The sequence below is a fragment of the Atheta coriaria genome, unplaced genomic scaffold, assembly GCF_025399875.1.
Source record: "Atheta coriaria isolate IRGN ID8LTWV9N9 unplaced genomic scaffold, Caltech_Dcor_3.1 hic_scaffold_64_pilon, whole genome shotgun sequence".
Classification (NCBI taxonomy): Eukaryota; Metazoa; Arthropoda; class Insecta; order Coleoptera; family Staphylinidae; genus Dalotia; species Dalotia coriaria.
Window position 1 is genome coordinate 227,178 of NW_027045506.1, and position 16,228 is coordinate 243,405.

General features: G+C 33.4%; 1 protein-coding gene and 6 non-coding genes across 9 annotated transcripts in view; 2 read left to right on the plus strand and 5 right to left on the minus strand.

Annotated features, from left to right (window-relative positions):
- Window positions 1-16,228, minus strand: part of GEFmeso (Guanine nucleotide exchange factor in mesoderm) — a 57,550-nt gene that overhangs the window by 7,309 nt on the left and 34,013 nt on the right. The window contains exon 1 of one of the 3 annotated variants that reach the window (XM_065316496.1): window positions 14,786-14,936. The exons of 1 other annotated variant lie outside the window; for it this stretch is intronic. The gene's annotated coding sequence lies outside the window, so the exon portion shown is untranslated. Of the gene's footprint in view, window positions 1-3,498; window positions 3,852-14,785; window positions 14,937-16,228 lie in introns of those variants that run through there. One more of the 3 variants, XM_065316495.1, reaches the window with a different exon arrangement.
- On the minus strand, window positions 476-548 carry TRNAK-CUU (transfer RNA lysine (anticodon CUU)). Its single transcript has one exon. It is a non-coding gene; the product is annotated as a tRNA-Lys (tRNA).
- On the plus strand, window positions 771-843 carry TRNAK-CUU (transfer RNA lysine (anticodon CUU)). The gene has a single exon. It is a non-coding gene; the product is annotated as a tRNA-Lys (tRNA).
- Window positions 1,091-1,163, minus strand: TRNAK-CUU (transfer RNA lysine (anticodon CUU)). Its single transcript has one exon. It is a non-coding gene; the product is annotated as a tRNA-Lys (tRNA).
- On the minus strand, window positions 5,259-5,331 carry TRNAK-CUU (transfer RNA lysine (anticodon CUU)). The gene has a single exon. It is a non-coding gene; the product is annotated as a tRNA-Lys (tRNA).
- Window positions 6,050-6,122, plus strand: TRNAK-CUU (transfer RNA lysine (anticodon CUU)). Its single transcript has one exon. It is a non-coding gene; the product is annotated as a tRNA-Lys (tRNA).
- TRNAK-CUU (transfer RNA lysine (anticodon CUU)) lies at window positions 6,327-6,399 on the minus strand. Its single transcript has one exon. It is a non-coding gene; the product is annotated as a tRNA-Lys (tRNA).

Genomic DNA, 16,228 nt, shown 5'->3' on the forward strand with positions numbered 1-16,228 from the left:
CAGAGTAATGACGTAAATTAAGCAACCGATTAAAAAAGCGCAGTCGGAAATTGAACACACAATGCATGCATACTCGTACACGCACATGATTCATTCAAACCGACATTCCATTTAGCATCAAATCAAAATTTAATCATACCGATAAACAATAGTAATGTCAATGTTATTAAAAGGGAATATAATCAAGGCATTCCGCAAACAATCGACAATAAAATGCATTGAATATTGTTTTAAATCTTGATTCAGGTGTAATTAAATACGAAATACGAATGTTTATTTGTTACGCTTTTTTGCAAATATCACTAAAGTAGTTTCAATAAATTTTAGTTTAGGGATGTCTTTAGTCATGGAAAAGCAAATCGTAAAATTGTAAAAATATAATTTGAAGGATATAAAATAAGAGATTATAGTATGGAGACTCTTTTAATAGATTTAATAGGCCGATATGATGCTAAAGTTTAAATTAAGAAAAATGCGCCCAACGTGGGGCTCGAACCCACGACCCTGAGATTAAGAGTCTCATGCTCTACCGACTGAGCTAGCCGGGCTGGTGATAAACAAATAGCCAGTAATTTGGCGTCGATTAAATTCTGCAGCTACGTCAACACTGAGCAAGTGTAAAATTCAAAATAAGGTAAATTTAAAATTTATATGCTGCACAAGTCGGATGTAGACCAATTTCGCATAGAATGTCCAACAACGAAACAAAGTTTTTGAACCGATGTTTCAACAAACTGGGAGCATGATTACTAGAAATCTGCTTATCATCAGCCCGGCTAGCTCAGTCGGTAGAGCATGAGACTCTTAATCTCAGGGTCGTGGGTTCGAGCCCCACGTTGGGCGCATCTTTTACCCACTTATTTAATATAACATATAGTAAATAATTTTAAAGCAGCAGTTCAATTTTCTTTTAAAATGATTTTTATTCGTGACACTTAAGAATTACTTACAACCAATAAAAGATATTCAAGTATTCTCCCTATGATGACAACAATAAGGGTTATTCTGGATATAAAGTGTATTACTGCAAGTTTAAGTATAACCAATTCAGGTTAGGTTGAAATGTTTAAATAAAACATAATAAAACATGCGCCCAACGTGGGGCTCGAACCCACGACCCTGAGATTAAGAGTCTCATGCTCTACCGACTGAGCTAGCCGGGCTGACAACACTTAATGTTCTAATAATGTTGCTCTCAATTGATTCAGCATATGATCCAATTGTAATATTGGGTGAGAAAAGCTGTTACGTATGAAAATTTAAAAAATATATCTTTTTCCGTAACTTTGGAAATAACGCAACTTTAAATTTTTTTTAAATTAAAAATGAGACATAGTTACACTACTTTTAATTAAACTCTACGCGGCCGAAATAGCGAGCTAAAACTAGTAAATAATAAAAGAAATTGTAATTACAATGACCTTGCCCTCATCAACGTCATTCGAGACTTGACACTTGTATGTCCACGATTCTTTGATGTTGTCCGAGCGTGAAGACTTTATTGTTCGCGCTGTGATATTGTGATAGGCTTGGCAAATATACACGCCGCGTTACATCCACACAAACAGTGTCATGGATCCAATAACAAACAAAAACATATATACGCAATACACAAGTAGCGATAAGCAGCGCGCAGTTGCGATTGTGAATGGTCAAATAGGCCTGCATTGTCATGTTATATGTGGTGGAGTTTCCGGTCGCATACGTGCATGGCGCATCCCAACTTTGACAGGAAGTCATGTCCATACAATTCCAGCATTTTAAAATAATATTATGTGTTTGAAATCAGCCGTAAAGTTAAATACATATAATAGGTTTATCACTTTTGCAGTTTAAAACAATTTACAGTTAAAAATTTAAACCAAATTGAAATTGTTGAATTTTGTACTAAGCGCAAAATAAATTGCAATTTCCCGTACCTAGTTTAAGTTGCAGTTTAAGCTAATGTAAGAAGTGACTTAAATTGCGACTCAAATTAAGTTAGTCGGCTCGCTAGGGAGCTGAAAACAGTTAGCGTTTGGTTGATGTTCGCATATGAGTTCGATTCGATCGAGAGTGCATCTAATTACACGGAATACGAGGCAATTACTAGCGAACAGTGTAATTCAATGGAAACAACCTAATGGTTTCAAGGAAACCGACTGGAAATCGCCGGCACGCGGCACACTCTTACATCACTCATGCATCATTCATACATGAACATCTAATCGCAACAAACGAAACATATGCTAGTTATTAATATATTAGCTTTTGCTCGCGATTACGTCTCCGTGATTCTTATTAACAATTTAATTAAATTTTATTTTTGGGAATGAAAAATGACTATAATGCACTTTAACGTCATCTAGGATTCAATTATTTAACTATATCTATGAGTGAATTTCAATGCCAACTTATTTATCACCTCTTTAAATCATAATTTTTGACATTTTAATACTTATTATCGAATTCTGGCTCAAGACGAATCTAACAAATCATATATCATCAAAATCTGTCAAGCTGTTCTTGAGTTATAAATGTTGTAACTAACACGACTTTGTTTTCTATAAATTCATAGATAATTTAAATTCTTTTGCATATCAAAATTTGATTTGCATTTGTTAATTCGTAGATAATATTAAGTGCTTTCCAATGTTCATAAATATTTCCATCGCAATTCGGTCTTTATTATGCTTATTATTGATATTATATTATATCGTAGTGTTGTATAAATGAATGATTGTGATGATGATCGCGATAGTCATGATATTAAGCATCGAAGTCATCGAAGCGACGAAAACATAAAACAGATCGCCACCAGCATTGATTTAAGTCTCTCAAGCGCTTCGAACGGCCTTTGGATGTCGTCGTGAATAACGCCGCTGCTGCTGGCATTCATAATGTTCATAATATTCGGTAATAAAACCAATGACCTTCTGTTTAATGTCAAACGCCAATCCAATAAGAATCTAATTAGAATTAAAACAACAACGAATACAAGAAAAAGCAAAACAGAAAATTTATTACATACAACAATATTTAATGACTCATACATAGAAATTTGCAAAATAATAAATTTAAAATGTTTCCTTCCGAGAAGGAAATCCCTAACTAATTATCCTTTATGAATATTTCTGAGAAGTCTCAGTGTCATGAATTAATTACAAATGCAATTTGCGTTTTGTGGTGTGAGTTGCATTAAGGTGACTTAAGTCACATGCCGACATATGTCATGTGTCATCCTTCGATCGTCTCGGCGTGATCGCCATTACAATGGATAAAAACAAAAGAATTAGTGCGCGCTCAATGAATTGTACAACCCATTGACGACATGATGATAATCATGCACTCAACAGCAAAGAAAAACTTAAAGTTATTAAATTAAATACATAAAAATGTAATTAAAAGTTACTTTCACTAGAAACTAAGTAAATATTAGTTATTAATTATAATAGTTTTATGTCATTTAAAGGTTACTTAATGCGTATTTGACATGAAACATTTTAATAAGTGTTTTACCTTTAATAGTTTGTTTGTTATTTCAATTGTTTAATCCGATTTGATGTTTTGTAACAGTAGCAACAACAACAACACGTTCCAACACCACATAATCAACTTTCAACTGCACAAACTGCACATATTCGCCAATGTTTTGCACAAAACACACAAAATGTTATCGGCATTCAAATGAAAAATACGTCAACTTGTGGAATATTAACGGTTATCATCTGTTTGGCTGTAGAAACACGCGCAACGCCCGTTCCTTTGATGATATCACGCAAAACTGAGCGCACTAACTGCTGGAAACGCTTGACAACGTGCCGCCGACTGGCAGCTAACAGCGATTGGTGCGATGCGTGAGACATACGTGAAATAACTGAGCGTCTGAGTCATCGCATCACAGCGCTAAGTTGACTTGACGCGCTCAGTCGAGGTCTGCGCATGCTGCTAGGCGGGTCATAGCGCTTGGAAGTAGATAGAAAACTTGCGGTTAGGTTACAAGTCGAGCAACGAGGAAAGAAACACAGTCAACATCAGTGTATCAACATGCCGCAAACATACACGAAGTATCAAGAAACTCTGCGCCTCTGACTCAGCCGATCGTTTCGAATGCTGTGAGTGAGCGCAAAACGTAAATCGCGATCGGGTACACAAGGCGCCAACTTGCATATGAATGAACTGAATGGCTAAATTAAAACACCACTTTATTATTAATAGTATGTGCTAGACTTGAATATTATGACTCAAGAGTTAAGTTTACGTTAAATGTTAAGTAGAGCTCGTTGCAGATGTCATAAAATAGGTTTTCAGTTAGTTTTGCTCGAGTTAGCTTTAATGAAGGTTTGAAAATTGTTTATTTGTGTACTAAGTGCGCAAAATAAGTGAAATTATGGGAGGGAAGTTGTTTTGATGGTGATAAAATTGACATGTGGCAATTTTGAGGTTAAAATGTCAGATTGTAGAAAACAATGACGCACTAGTTGGGAAAAGTACAATTTTGTAGCGCTTGTTATCAAATGTAAAAAGTAAAAGTATTATTTTAGCTAATTTTTCTATTGCTTTTGAAATTTATGACTAAAATATTATGAAATTTTTCATCAAATTAAATTTAACGAAGATGGCAATAAACTAAATTCCTAATGAAGAAGGTTGCACATCACTAAAACACAAGTTATAGAGTTAACAAATAAAAAGAAGAAGAAAAAATTAGTCACGAACGTGAGGAGATAAAGTCTTGATGAATCTTGCCTGATTTGATTACAAAATAAGTTGGGTTATGTTAACTCGGTCGAATGAGTTTTTATGTAACGCTACGCAACTGTACGAACAGCAGGTTGGTAAGTAAGTAAGTAGGTAAGCGATCGGTGTGATCAGCATACACCACAGAGTACAGCACAGCAGCATAAGCATACTGGACACCTACACGGCGCACGTTTTGCGTTTTCATTGCTTACGAGTTATGTCATTAATTATTATTGGCTTTATCGTTTGCAGAATTGCATTTCGCAATTTAAGTGCGTATAGTAAACCGGCAAGACAAGTTGTAATGTAGACCACCCAACATACTATTAACATTAACTGTAATTATTATTAATTTTGAGGTTTATTGAAAAAATAAGCAAAACAGTAAATACCTATCAGATGTTGGAGATAAAGAAATAAGGTGTTTTAAAAATATAAGAAAATATGATGGTAGATTTTATGAAAAGGCGCCATTACACAAAGGAAAAGCTTTTTTCTATTTAAGAAATCATTAAATTAAACGTAATCAAAAGGATCGCCCAACGTGGGGCTCGAACCCACGACCCTGAGATTAAGAGTCTCATGCTCTACCGACTGAGCTAGCCGGGCTGATGATAAGCAAATTTTGTTCCGATTTTGAATCAGTATACAAAGTTATATAAAATGCAAACCTAAGCGAACTCAACAATGACGTCATGAAAGTGTGCAGAGAGATGGTAGCTACGGGAAGTTGAATTCACTTTGTTTTCACAGAACAGATTAAAAAGATCCTCAACACGTTTTCGATTGTGTGAATCCCAAATTGTCGACAGAAGCTACGCTAGGCGATCGTTTAGGGATTGTCCATTAATCACGTGAGGCATGAAGGGGGTTTGTTAAAATCACGAAAAATCACCAGGGGAGGGGAGTGGAGTAAGATATCACGTGTATTTATTTTTTCGTCAAACGCACGATTTCTAAAGAGAAAAATTTTATTATTCTTTGTTGGGATTAAAATACACGTGATGATGGGGGTGGGGGTGGGGTAATCTTAAACCTCACGACGTATCACCAAGGGGAGGGTCCAAAAATGAAAAAAAGATCACGTGATTAATGGACAGCCCCTTATTCCTGCATCACTTATACGAGTAAACAAAAATAATATTAATTATAATAAAACTGAGCAAGTAAAATTCTGATAAAACGTTAAATTTGTAATTTTAAATGCTGCACAACTCAAATGAGCTCCAATTTCGAATGGAATTTGCAATAAGCTAAACTAAACTGATTTTTAAACGAATGTTTTAATAAAATGGGAGCAAGATTACCAGAAATCTGATAACCAACAGCCCGGCTAGCTCAGTCGGTAGAGCATGAGACTCTTAATCTCAGGGTCGTGGGTTCGAGCCCCACGTTGGGCGCATATTTTATTTCCTCATTTAATAAATAATTTTATATCGGCACTTCAACTTTCTTTTAAAATAAGTTTTTATTTGTAACACCACAGAATTCTCTCAATTAATCAAGAACAATAGTTATTCTGAACATAGTATATAGTGTTTCAAGTTAAAGTATGATCAATTTAGACTAGGCTGTAAACTTTAAATAAAATATAATAAAAGAAGCGCCCAACGTGGGGCTCGAACCCACGACCCTGAGATTAAGAGTCTCATGCTCTACCGACTGAGCTAGCCGGGCAGATGACAACGTAACTCCTAGTAATTTCGTTCCGATTTGAATTCTGGATGATAATTAGCGTATTTTATTTAAGGGGGTATTCTACTCTAGAGGTTTCAAAAAATCGATTTTTTTTTTCTTAAATATTTTGAAAGTTTAACTATTCAAGAATACGTGTACAAGAGGATTTTTCAAAATTTAAATTATTTTCCGAGATATAGCCGTTTTGGTGACGCGGCATCCATACTGGTTCGCATTGACGCGAAACTTTAAACGTGTTTTTCTCGAAACTGTATTTTTCGAGACGGTACCCACGATTTCTCAACTTCTACTGAAACGATTTACCTACTTGAAATTTTTACAGAGTCTTCTTTATAGACTTTTCTTTAAAATGAACTACGCTTATCCCCAAATTCCGAGATTAATTCAGATCACTTGGAGGGCTAAAATCATGGGTACGGTCACGTGCCAATTTTGGGACCTCCCACTTCATCATCTGCTGGAATTTAAAATTTTGAACTTTTTCAGTTTTTTTTGTATTCTCAAAACATTAATAAATAAGTGTTAAAAAAATTGATAGTAAAAATATTAATTGATTTTTTTTACGGCCTTTCAAAAATCACATGAAATTCATGCCTCTAGAGTAGAATACCCCCTTAAAAGTTTAAATAAAAGCACAAACAATCAAATGCATTTGACCTATGACCTAATAATTATAAAATCGTGCGCATAAAGCTATGCATAATTTCAACCTATATATACCTAATTCAATGCACATAAATTGTATCTGCTTTATATTTGATCTTAATCTCGCTTGACGTTAAAATTATTCAGATCACAACTGAAAAATCAAACACACCGCCGTGCCTCGTTGGTAATTATTTATATAACCATATGGTCGAATCAAGTTTGCGAATTGTGCGAACATGTGCGCATAAAGCTGAATGAAATACGCATTGAAAATAACGAATTACGTAACGCTTCTCTGGTGCATGCGACGCAACACAAACGTACAGATAATAATAAATAAAGCGAATAAAATGAACAAAATGTCCTTTTGCGAACAACGCGCCGACCCAACACAGTCTTTTCACCGCGTGCGACTTCTCTGCAGTACAAGTCGCGCAATCATTTATTTATTTATTTAAACATTCAGACATTTATCCATTCAATAAGTGTTTATTACTCGGCGATGTTGCTCACAGTAATAAACTAAATAGAATGGCTAATAGAAGCAGTAAATTACAGGTAAATAGTATTACTTAACACTTTTGCGGCTGTTTGCACCACATGTTAAACATACACTAACATTTGCTTGTTTACAAAGATGGAAAATGTTCCATTCATAAATTTTGCAATATTGAATCATCAATCTTCGATTCGCTTTCAGAAATCGATGGACCTAAATTATTACATACTTTGGTTTGGTAATAGGGATTTACATCATTTTTATGGTTGCAATATTTTAGTAATATCGTTATATTGATTGTTTGTTTATTTGTGACGCTTTTACGTAAAAACCACAAAACCAATTATGATAAGCTTTGGAATTAAGATATTTTAGGCTGTGAAAAGGCAATTAAGGTACTTTTTGTCTCAAAAATTTAATTTTAAGGGCGCAGAGTAAGGGATGAAAGTTGGTATGATTTAACCGATGTTATAGTGTTATAATTCGAATCTAGATGGCGCTAAAGAGCATTATTAGCATTTCTTTTTTTTATTGAATTTGAGAATATTATCACTAACTAGCTATTGTCCGCAACTTCGTCCCGGTAGTGTTTAATAAAACTGTAATTCGTCTTTACTCTCTTGTTCTAGACATAGTATTGTGTCAATTCCATCAATAAGATATGCAATTTTATTTAAAAGAAATTAATTATATAAAGAATGGCTAATAATGCATTTCAGCGCGCCATCTCGAATTCAACTAGTTAACTATAACTATGATTGAATCTCAATGCCAACTTTTATCCTAAATGCGGTCCTTAGGGTTTTCCCGGCAATTATTCAAATTTTTCTCGCCGTAAAAACCATCATTGGACCTTAACGAACATTTAAAAAAAAACAATTGGCCAAATTGGTTTGGTCGTTGTTGAGTTATGCGCATACCAACTGATTTTGCGATTCATTTTTATATTATAGATTTGACTTATAATAGGCTCAAAAACAAAAAGTAATTAATTAGGTTAATTTTTAATAAAATCCACGCGGAAAAACTCGCGAGCAAAACCTCGTTGGTAAGAAAATGACTTATTTAGACGTAGAAACTAAAACAGCAATTTCTTTAACAATATCAGAATACGTTCACACGCTATTGACACCAAAACAGTAGAAATAATTCACCATGCTTCCAAAAAGGTGACATTTTACTTAAAAGATACAAGTTATTATACATATAATAAATCGATTTCTACATATACAGCAAATTAACAATGTTCATCATTGATTTACTGATGTACTTAAATCGAGAGTAGCGTTTCGAAACGGATTTATATGGTTTGTTTTAATTTGTAATAGTTACGAAGCCTGCCTGTTGTAACAGCATTACCAGTTTTAACAGTTGTAAAGGCAATAAAACACTAACTATACGTCTAATGTTTAATAATAGATAGTTAACAGTTAAATACCCATTTGATGAAATTAACACACATTCGCTAATTGCGCTAATTTCACTAACTACCCAACAATACATAAAATAATATATTGTTTAGGCTCAACATCGTTTAATTTAGTTTAGTTGCATTATAATAAACTTCATTAAATCATAATTACTACGAGTAAAACAGAATAAAAAACTGATAAGTTGATGTAATAAAACATTAAATACAAAGAAAATTTAAGCTTAACTCTTGTTGAAGTGTTGATGAAAATATAAAAAGTTATAATTTTAAAAAATAGCACCGCGACGCAAACGTTCATTCAACTGCAATGGCGCCAATAACACATAAAAATAATGTATCACAATGCGCAAACATCATCAACAAGTGGCAGTGATGAGAAAACGTCAGATATAATTTAAACGCCTTTTAAATTAGGGATATAGGTGCTATTAATTTACGCAACAATGCAACTCTTTATCTGTGAACATTGTGTTCAATAGGACGGAACAAAATAGTTTCGGTATACTTGGTTGCATACAGTAAACTACCACATCAACATTAAAAAAATAATTTATCAGCTTAGCAAGTAGTTAAAACGTTAGAAAACGACAAAATATATTTAAAATCATTAATAATATATATCCCCGATTTGTAGACATTTACAATGAAAATGAGGAAAATAATTAAATATACCCATGAATATTTATCGTAGGCAACCACACAAACCGCGGAACAAATTATGAAAAGACAAGAACACCGTATGACAAATTGAAACTTTAATTTTCGAAACTATAAAGCAGAAAATTAATCTAATCTAATATTATTATTATTAAACATTACATAACAAATAAATACTTCCGTCTTTTGTATACCGAAAACAAATTTCGCTATATTAATATGAATGAATCAGACAATACATGTTTACAACGCCAATCTATGACATTAGATATAACACACTTTCAAAAGCGACAAGAATAAGTCTTCTGTTCATGTTTTGTTAACAAACGCATAAATAGAATTATTCATAGCGCTATAAATCAGGTTGACAACTTTTATCCGTTTCTATTCACATTAATTTCCATCCTTATTCACATTCTCATTTTCATTCTCCGCTTCAATTCGAATAGGTGTAATACGGTGCGAGGTGCACCGTGCACAATGCCGATTACAAAGGTGGTCATAATAACGCTGCGTTCTGTTATGATAATGGGCGCATGTACTAAAACCTTCATACAGCGAGGCGCCTGTTCACGTGGCGTTCGTGGCGTGTGCGAGCAACACGTGTCCCTTAATAATATTATGTTAAACATACATCAAGATATTGGTTGAAAGTGAGATGGGAAAAATGTATCCAAATGGGTTTACCTACGCAAAGTGATATAACATAACCTATTTTTTCAACTTGCAGACTAGTATTTTTAGTAATATACCCATGAAAATGTTTTTCTTTGTTTGTGACGCTTTCATGCAAAAACCACTGAACAAATTTTGATAAATTTTGGTTTAGTGATAGTTTAGTCATTGGAAAAGCAAATAAGGTAGTTTTTATCTCAAAAATATAACTATAAGGGAGTAAAATAAGGGTTAAAAATTGAGATATAATCATAGTTATAGTTATATTATTGAATAGGAGATGGCGCCAAAATTGTTAATATGTAATTCTAATGTAGTAATAGTTTATTATAATAATTCAAATGTAGGTGGCGCTAAAGGACAAAATCTCCAATTATCAGAAAAATTCATAGAAAATCAGTTATATAACTCGAGATGGCGTAAATGTTACGCAGTTATTTGCACAATCACAAATCCGGATCTGTATTATTGAAATAGTAGAAGCACAAGCACAATATCCGTTCGGAAAAGGGTGTGCCCTTTGAAAACACTTTCCTACGCGCACACATTGTCAACGAGGAAACAAACAAACAGCTGTTAAGTTGTAGTTGGCTTGTCGAGATGAATTACACTCGTTTTCATGTACCTTATATACCTATATAACTATCATAACCTTCTACTACTTCTATTATAACCATAATTAACCAGTACACACATAAAAAACCTCATCTTTTGTTTTTCAAATGATTTCTTATTCTATTCAATTTCTATCGTCTATGTCCCTTGTGACATATGCAGAGATTGTTCTGTTCCATGTTCGAGGGTGACACATAATGAAAAATGAATGAAAATCATGAAAACAAACGAGTATAATGAATGCCTGTAGGAGGGCCGCCCGCCTCATCCAGCCTCCGGCTGAATAAACGACACTCGAGAGACGCAACACGCACTACACTCACCATCGACAACAAGAGAATCCCTTCTCGTGTCCTGTCCCCATGTACTCGTTGTGTTATAATTACAATGCGTGCCACAATGCATGCGTGATTGTGAAATTATGAAATTATCATCATCTCGCACGACAAAGGTCCAAATATTCATTAATTTTAATTTCAACAGGCGTGCGTTGAGACTGCGTTTGATTGCAATGCGCACAACTTATAATTTCAGATCTGAAAGCAAATATGGTGCAGCTATCAACTGTATGCATGCAGTATGTACTCACTGGTGAATGGAAGAGTCGTGGTCTCGTAACATTTTGTAACACGAGACATCCGGTTTTCTATAATTTAATGGCGGCGCTGTGCGTCGTGTCGTCAAGTACGTTCACTGGCACACAATGTCACAATGTGTGCTTGCTACTTGCATCATTTATACTCGTACATTATAAGAGTAAAGAAAGTACACACTTTATATTGATACAAAAATATATTAAAAATTATAGGTTATATTTAACCTAGAACGACACAACTAAGTGTTATATTGGTTGCCTATATTAAACATGTGTTTACACGCGGTTTGACATATTTTCGCAACTTTTGACAGGAGTATCGCGTAAAGATCAAATTTTACAAGCAATAAGAACGCGGATACTGCAGAATCTTGATATTCTTGATCACAGTACATATAATATTTATGTATTTATGCACCACCGCGATGGGCGTCTGCGCGATGCGAGCATTATATTAATAGATAGCGCAAATGGCAGCCAGTGGCGCAATTGTGCGACCTGCAAAAGATGCAAGAAGCGTGCCGTGCGAAGAGAAGGTAGAGAAGGTTTTGACGCCGTCTAGTCGCGAGTTTATTATCATTTCCAGCGGCGCGGCGACGCCACCACGCTCTCGATAAATAGCAATTAAAACAAAATCCACACGTGCAACGTACAACACCTCATTACATTCCATTTCAGCGCTGATAACGACACACGACGCCGGCAAAAGACAATAAAAATATTCATCATCATATACACACAGCGTGTATAATTATTGTTAATTAAGCGTGTATTGCTAAATTATTCGAAAATATTTTAATTGACGTGAGTCAATTATTAATTTATCTAGTGATTTAAGTTAAATGTCTACTTCTTGCGCTTGTTTCTGGTGAATTGATTAATTATTTATTTACTCGTTTGTCCCGGCCTGCCGCGGTAGCACAAGCTAATTAATTGCATAAGGAAAATACAAGTTATTTGCATAATGGAGGGAAAAAAAGACGCAATCGCGTGTCGATTGAAAATTACCACCGAGTTTTAGCGCGGCGCGAGTTGTGCTTGTCGATGTTCAATCGTCCGCGGGACTTTTATTTTCAACTTTGCTACGGTGTAGAAATTTCAAAGAAATTTTGCATAGTGCCGAGTTTATTTTCACTTCAAGCACGAGTACAGACGTTGAATGACGCGGCATGACGGAACGGAACCGAACGGAATGAAAGTGGTCGATATTTATTGAACCATTTAAAGCTTTTCAGTAATTATTAAGAACATAAGGTTTTAGTTTAATCAGTGCTTAAATATGCAAAAGGTAAAAGATAATATTTTTGAAAGTGCTAACTATAACGTTTGCTAAATAAAAATTTACAAAAAATTAATCAAATTATGTTAAAGTGGACTTCGGCGTGATCGGTACTTGTACAGTAAGTCAAGTATTGTAGGATATTTTTCGGGTATTTAGCATTTACTGGCTTTTATTCGTGAATTTTCGCGTTAATAATGTACTTCAGCGCCATCTCAATTCAAATTGTGTGACTATAACTGTGATGAATCCACATATCAACTTTTATCCCTAATTTTCACCTTCTAAGTTATATTTTTGCTACAAAATATAGCCTATTTGCTTTTCCTCTACAAAATATACCTCGATACCAAATTTTATGAAAATTAATTGAGTGGTTTTTGCATAACCGCGTCACAAACAAACAAACCAACATTTATAATGTTACATTTGATATTTTCAGCTGGTTTCATTTTTATTTGGAGAACAATAATTTCACTGTTCTTAAAATCACTTTCTCATTACGACATTAACATTTTAACATCGTATAAATAGTACCTATATTTCTATGATTTTTATTTGCTTTACAACTTTATTCAATATGTAGGTACGTATCTCTTTACTCTTTACTTTCCTTCTTTGTAATTTATTTATTTATTATTTTTATATCAGAAGTCTGCATCAGATTATAAGCATGTACTCTCTTCCTAAGGGGCATTCCATGTTTGTGTAGGTACGGTGTGTGTGGTTTTCTTTTTGTTGTATATAATTGAACATGATTGCACCTTCCGAGATGAATAATGTTTCGATTCACCTTTCATGCTTCACACCTCGCGCTACATTTATTTCAGCTGCAATCTTTGCTTTTCTTTTCCAGCGGTTATTTATCTATTTAATTTTCGAGCGTGTTCCAACAATGTAGATCTAACGCTTTATTCTTCATTCTAACGCCTACTAAATTTGTTTTTATTTTGCTATTTAAGGCAGAAATAAATTTAGTTTTCACTTTTTATTTGTTTATAATTTCTTTTTCTAAAGTGGTCATTGATGTTATAAAATATAAAATAAAATTGGCATCCGCTATCTAAAATTAACAATTTACCATCTAGGCAATAAAGTAAAACTCAGAGAAGTCTAAGAAAATTTGGTTTTTATATAATTTTTTAAACTTTTTCTAAGAAACCAGAAAGTTTATTTAGTTAGGTAACTTTTTATTCAAATCTACGCAAAATCAAAGCAATATTTAGTAACTTAAGCCGTATTTAGGATTTTAAAATGATTAGTAATCAATATTTCTCAAGTGCTACATATGTTATGTTACCAAATTATCATTATTAGTGTAGTACGAACGTGCGTAATCAATAATTTTGCTGCAAGTAGTAAACGTGTGCGATAAACGCGAAAAAAAAAACATAAATTTGCTTAGAATGAGTCATAACTCACATATTCACAGTTTTATTTCTCCCTGGAATTCTATCTCATATCTTGTATATTTACACATAAATTTCACTCAATTCCTACTCTATGGAAAAGCAAAGAAGCAGAGACTAACAAATTTCACTTGTTGTAGGTTTGTGCAAGCCGCCGAGTAATCGAATTGTTTGTATACTAACTGACTACTGACCCTGAATATAAAAATATAGGGGTAGCACAGGGGTCGTGGTCGTAGTTTAAGTTTAGCAGGGTTGCAATACTACTATCGGGGTCATGGTATCGATTTCGCCCCCTCTGTGAGATTTAGGTCTGAGTGCGCAAGCGAATTGTATAAATTGTATAAATAACTGTGTTAGTCATACTTCCCGTAGTAAAATGACGAGAAAAAATATAACAAGCAGGAAATAAACACGGTAGAGATATAGAAATAAGAAGGGTCAGGAATACACCCTAGATAAAATAAAAATGTATCATGCCTACGATTTGTTATATACGAGTATAACATAAGAAATATGCGTAAATCGCAAATAAAAGTGATAGAAAATTACTCACATGATATTTAAGTTATGGTGCAAGAGTCTCACATGAATAATTCAATGTTAATTAAGAATAATACACCATTGTCACTTGTTAGATTTTGATGAATAATACTTTGTGAGTTTCACGGTTGCGACGATGCTTTCTAACCAAGTTTTGATGCAAAATCACCTCGGCTTCGTATGGTGCATGTGTCAGTTTATCTTATATTATCTTATCTGTGTTTATCTGGTTTGATGATCAGGTTTATTTGCAATGCATACAGTCATAGATACAAGGGGTATTCGAAAATAAAGCAAACGGGTTTTTTAAAGATATTATACTGCAAGCAATGTTTTATTTTGGGCTAGGTATATTATCGATATGCGCAGTTTATAATGCATCTATTTTTTTTTTTGCAAATTTAGGTATAGTACGAGTAGTTTATTTCTCAACAGATGTCAACTGTATTATGAGCATGGGTATTTCTAAAGTCACTTTATTTTACATCGCTTTACTATTAGTGTCTTTCTTATATTGATACTAGCTTTGATTCCTTATAATAACTCTCAGTTTCTATTTTAATTTATTTTGTTCATTTTTTTCTTTCTTTTGGAAAAATATTTTTAATTTTTGATATAAAAAGTCCTATATTCTTTGCAATATCCTTGAACATTTGTGTGCAAAATTTCATGATGATCAGTTGAATAGATTCACCGTAAAAACGTAACAAACAAACTCATTTTCACATTTTTAATATATAAGGTATAATGATTACTAAACATTTCAAAACAGGATTCAAAAATAAAATCTTTGCAAATTTCTACTTTTAGTCCTAACAATGAGTTTTTTTATAAATTAAATGTAAATATTTGATTATCCGACCATCTGTGCATCAGTTTCGACACTTTTTTTTCAATTTATTTGATTAGACTGATTGTAAAATGATATAGTAAAGATTAGATAAAAACGATTGTTACTTAAAAAATAATTTCAAAACAATAGTAAATTACTCGCATATGCACACAGCACAGCACAGCACACAAAGGTAGATACCTGACATGGAAAACTAATAAAGTAATTCAATAATAAAAATATTTAGGTCATCGCTATCATGAACAAAAACAGATGATCAAATAAGTTAATCATCAAGTGAAATTTACGAAAACTGAAAGTGGATCAATCCAATTTATTTCAAAACGAGATCGATTGCAGCATATCCCAACCCTGACATATATTTTGTTAATATTTTAAACAGATTGTAATTGAAACGTTGTACAAGTTTATGAATCAGCTGTCAAGCAATCAAGTACTCGTAGACAATATTGTGGATTATTGGAATATATCAGGGAATATCTCAGTGCAAAAATTATATTTCTGGTTTAATTTTCGTATTAAAACATTTTCTATCCGACCAAATTTGGTATTTGCAGCAACTTTCATTAGATCTACGAGTACAAAGGTAATATTCAATTATTT